The sequence below is a fragment of the Nicotiana attenuata genome, unplaced genomic scaffold (assembly GCF_001879085.1).
Source record: "Nicotiana attenuata strain UT unplaced genomic scaffold, NIATTr2, whole genome shotgun sequence".
Lineage (NCBI taxonomy): Eukaryota > Viridiplantae > Streptophyta > Magnoliopsida > Solanales > Solanaceae > Nicotiana > Nicotiana attenuata.
The window spans coordinates 41,916-47,540 of NW_017670700.1; positions in this window are offsets into that span (position 1 = coordinate 41,916).

Sequence of the window (5,625 nt, forward strand, 5' to 3'; positions counted from 1 at the left end):
CAAGGGTTATCACTATCAAGAATAATAGGAGCAGCAGGACGGGCAACAGGTCTGGGTCGGGGAACCAGGGGAAGGGTAGTAGGTTGGCGACTACTTTCACCAATTTTTGCTTTTCCCTTACCACCAAACATTTTTTTCAAAGAAAATGCCATATTAATTACAATTATGCAAACTAAAACACACAAAAATATATTCTTAAAACTTAAGAGTTGGAACGAGTTTACCGAATTGCCGAACAACTTCTTAAAAATTGAAAATCGTTCAAGACTTGAAGACTTCAATTCACCAACTTCACAATTTTTCACGAAATTGCAATAATAAAATAAGCAATTATAGAAGAGAAATTAGATATAGATTGAGAGAGATTGAGAGAGATTGATGAATTGGTGAGTAAAAATGAAAGAATGAGGGGGTATTTATAGTTGAGAATTGGGAAAAAGTGTAATTATATAAAGTTTGGGGTTAAAATAAAGTTTGGGGGCCAAATGGCTATTTTTTAAAGTGGCCAACGGATCAATTTTGAAGGCCAACGGCTAGATTTTAAATTTTTTTTTTAATTTTTTTTTAAAATTAGCCGTTGGAGCCCGTTAGGCCCGGTTGAACCGGCCCAGGCCCGGTTGAACCGGCCCAGGCCCGCCTGCCGGTCCCGGGCTTAGCGGTCTCGGGCTCGTGGGCTCCTTGAAGTTGACCGGCCCGCCACGGGCCTTGCGCACCATTTGGGACCGGCCCACCAGGCCTGTTTGGCCCATTTGGACCGCGGTCCCGGTCCGGTCCCGGGCTGGGCCCGGCCCACAGTGCAGCATTAGTTGAGTCATATTTGTTATGTGTTTCTTGTGGAGTACGACGTATAGGCATGGTGACGAGTATCTATACGTTGGTGTCAAGCATGACTGTGAGTCTTATATTGTGAATTTCATGACTTCGTCGTATTATTCATGCCTTGGTGAGTATTTCTATTTGTTGTATAAAGTTGTGGAAAGAATCGTGACTTATGATTATTGAGGAGCGTTGGCTCCAGTCGTAGAATGCATTGCGAAAGTACAAGTGATAATTGAACCTCTAGAGCAGTGGCTCGAGTTGTGAAGTGAATTGTGAAGTAAAAGTGAGAAGAGAAAAGATCATTATGTTGTCCCTTGGCGGGCTATTGTCGATTTGTGGTTCCCTTGTATTGTGTTCTTAATTGATATTACGGATGCTTAGTTTAATGATTCCTTGTGTTGAGTAAGGACTAAAGTTATAGCTGGGGTAGTTAGGTGTTGTAATAGGTTTGGTTATAGCTGAGGTGGTTAGGTGTAGTAACAAGTTTGATTATAGTTGTGGTAGTTAGATGATGTATCAAGATTGATCATAGTTGTGGTAGTTAGATGTTGTAACAGGATTGATTATAGTTGTGGCAGTTAGATGTTGTAACAGGATTGATCATAGTTGTGGTAGTTGAATGTTATAACAGGACTGATTATAGTTGTGGCAGTTAGATGTTGTAACAAGATCGGTTATAGCTGCGGTAGTTAGATGTTGGGACAAGTGTGGTTATAGATGTTTCTCCCTTGCCGGGACGTAATTACTCATGCTATCGAATCCCTTGTCGGGATAGTGTGGACCTTATTGATCCCTTGTCGGGACTTTCGTTATAATTGTAAATATTATGCACGGATCGGGTTGCACGCCGCAACAATATTATACATGGATCGGGTTGCACGCCGCAATAATATTATATATATGGATCGGGTTGCACGCCGCCACAATATCATATATGGATCGGGTTGCACGCTGCAACAATGTTATATATGGATCGGGTTGCACGCCGCAACAATATTATGTATGGATCAGGTTGCACGCCGCAACAGTGTTATACACGGATCGGGTTGCACGCCGCAACAAAGATATTATGAAATGGGAGCGGGTGGTACGCCTACCACAAGATATTATGAAATGTGAGCGGGTGGTACGCCTACCACGAGTTACGAGAAATGGGATCGGGTTGCACGCCTGCAGCAAGATGAGCCGAACATGAAAATTGTCTTTATTTCTTACTTCCGTGTTAGAGGCTAGACTGTGGCTTCCTCCTCTGTTATTCCTGATACTCTATTTATATCTGTTACCCCGGAAGCATGTTCCCTCCCCCAGTTTTAATTGTTTATTTGTGTTGCCTCTTCGTTGTATTGTATATATATATCTGCACAAGTTTATCTGGAGTCTGGTACTAGCCTCGCCACTACCTCGCCGGGGTTAGGCCAGACACTTACCAGCACATGGGGTCGGTTGTGCTGATACTACACTCTGTGCTCTTTTGCACAGATCCAGGTGTTGGGCAGCAGCTGCAGTAGCACGGGAGTTAGCCTTCAGTCCCGCGAGACACCGAGGTAGCCTTGCAGGGGTCCGCAGGCCCGGCGTCTCTTCTAACCTTATTCCAGTCTGTTAGCTCATGTATTTCGAGACAAACAGTTATACTTTCTTTCATACAGTTGTATTTAGCACTCTTAGTAGTTCGTGAGTATTGTGACACCAGTCTTGGGTAGAGGCTTTTGTTGAATCTTCCGCATTTCTATTCAGTTTTCTATAATACTAAGACTGCCGCTTATTATTTAATTTCGTTGCTTTTCTATTATTGCCGATAGTTGTTAAAAAGGGATTATGTTATTAATGAAAAAGTAATTAAATTTGGCTTGCCTAGCTCTCATTAGTAGGCGCCATCACGACCCCCGAGGGTGGGAAATCCGGGTCGTGACAAAAATTGAGGATGTGTGGAGAACATGAGCTATGTGCTAAATGCCTACATTGCAAGTCGAGATTACATTGTAATTAATATGCCAAACTAGATGAATTCCTCTCTATACTTATAACTTGAGTTGCTTTTGTATGTGCCTATGATCTTAAATGGCAAGGTTAATGTTGAAAATGAGAATAATGTGAAACGTGAGTTATGAAATGTGGCCTAGTGCCAAGTATGATGTGGTAATTGTGGCCCCAAGTGCCGATGAACTAATACATGTGAAACCAAAAATTGAATTGAGATGATTAACGGAAAAGGGTAACATCTTGGTGAGACGGCTTAGCCGATCGGGCCGTGATCGGACGCCATGCTACACATACATGGTGGTATTGTATTGATAATTGAAACTGGAAAGTGAGAATGAAATAAGGGTAACGTCTTGGTAAGACGGCTTAGCCGATCGGGCTGTGATCGGACTCCGCTCAAGAAAGCGGTGTTATTGTGAATGATGATGCAACAATATGGAATGCCCCAACCTAAAATTACGAAAACTATGTGAACCTTTTATATTACTAACGTGGTGATTGTTTGAAGCTTTGTACTCCTTATGGTTTCTTTTTACTCTTGTATGGTTGTTCTTTCTAACAAGATGGTGTTTAGTTATACATACTAGTACTATTCCATGGTACTAACGTCCCTTTTGCCGGGAGCGCTACATTTTTGGACGAATGTAGGTGGCTCCATAGAAGACAGTGCCGATCGCGCGTAGCGGAGTATCCTCCTCTCAAAGTCTTGGTGAGCTCCTTTCTCCTTCTAGGGGTTATGTTGTACATCTTTTGTTGTAGACTTAAACTTTTGAGGTATAGCCGGGGCCTTGTTGCTGGCGTTGTCATAATTGTCCTTTGTATCCTTAGAGGCTCCGTAGACGTTTGTATGGGTTATGTTCGGATGTCGGATGGGTCAATGTACTGTATAGTAGTTCTAAACTCTAGTTCTTCTAAACTGTAACTGTATGAAATCCTGAAATCTTAACCATGGCTTAAGGTTTGTGATATGAAAATGAATTAACAAGGTTGAATGTACGATTTTGCTATTGTCTAAATAAACTAAAACATGGTTTTCTTAATCGTATTGAGCTGGGTAGAAAGTGTTAAAAAGGCTTGCTCAGTTGGGTTCACTTGATTGAGCGCCGGTCGCGCCTCCCGAGGTTGGGCCGTGACAAACTTGGTATCAGAGCCTAAGGTTTTAAAGTGTCCTAGGATGTCTCGGAGCCGTGTCTAGTAGAGTCCTTCTTATCGGTGTGTAGTCGACCACATCTATAAGTTGGAGGCTACTTGGGCATTAGGAATAACACCCTTCTTTGATATTCTGGATGTGCGGCGATTGTGAAACTATTCCTCCTCTAACTAGTGCATTCGTTCAATTTTCAGTACATGGCACCTAAGAAGAAAGCCAAGACTAGCCAAGGAGTTGATTCTGCCCCAGGAGCGGCAGTCGACTCTGTAATTGATGATGCGGGTGATAACCTGAGGGGTGAGGACATTCCCCGGACTGCTACACCAGTTCCTACACCTGATGAGGGTGCTACAATCCCTCCCATTGATACTCCTGTTCCGCCTCCAGCCCCAGCTATTCAGATGTTGACTCAGCTAGTGGCCTCACAGGCCCAGAGGTCAAATGTTGCGCCCAGTTCATCTAGTCAGCAAGGGGATTCCACCAGTTCAAGGGTAAACTGATTTCTTCAGTTAGACCCTCCAGTGTTTTCGGGTGCAAATCCAGAAGAGGACCCCCAGGATTTTATTGATGAGATGCACAAGACCCTCAGGGTTATGCGTGGAACTGAGACAGAGGGAGTAGAGTTGGCTGCCTACCGTCTAAAAGGGGTGGCCTATGCGTGGTTTGAGTTGTGGGAAGATTCCCGTGAGGAGGGGAGCCCTCCGGCGAGGTGGAGCGAGTTCGCTGATGCCTTTATAGATCATTTCCTGCCTGCTGAGACAAGGGCAGCCCGTGCAGCAGAGTTTGAGAACCTGAAGCAAGGTAGCAGAACTGTGTGGGAGTACCATATGGAGTTTGCCCGCCTGTCCAAGTATGCTATTCACATGTTGCCCACAATGGAGGCTAGGGTGCGCCGGTTTGTTCAGGGCCTTAATCCTTTGACTATTAATGAGGCTTCTACAGCTGCCTTGAATTCTGACATGAATTATGGGAAGATGGTGGCATTTGCTCAGGCCACAGAGAATCGTAAGCTGAAGAACAGAATGGGGAGAGAGGGTAACAGAAAGACCCGGTCTACGGGCAACATGGGTGAGTCACTAGGTGGGGGAAGATCAGCTTTCCGGGGAGGATCATCAGGGCCGTCCCAGTCTGTTGCACAGTCTTCAGCCAGTGCACCGCCATCAGGGCCCAGCCAGCAGTAGCAGTGGAGTCGTTTCAGGCCCAGTCAGGGCAATTAGGGATCCTACCAGTAGGGTCGGTCAGGAGAGAGATCCCAGCAGCAGCAGAGGTCCCCGTGCCCCAGGTGCAGGAAGATGCACTCAGGGATTTGCTACTTGGAGTTACCTGTATGCTACGGGTGCGGGATGAAGGGCCACATTCAGAGGCATTATCATACATCCTGCCAGGGTGCGGGTAGGGGCACAGCATAGTCATCCACTCCAGCAGTTGCTACATCTTCAGCCCTCTCTCCAGCTCGAGGTACCCCAGCATCCGCGGGGTGAGGTGCAGCTAGGGGTGGTACGCAGAGTTCGGGAGGACCCAGCCGGTTCTATGCTATGAGTGGTCGCCAGACTGCAGAGGCTTCTCCAGATGTTGTTACAGGTATTCTGACTGTTCAATCTCATGATGTGTATGCACTTATTGACCCCGGTTCCACCTTGTCCTATGAATACATACCAATAACTCTAAGGTGCATT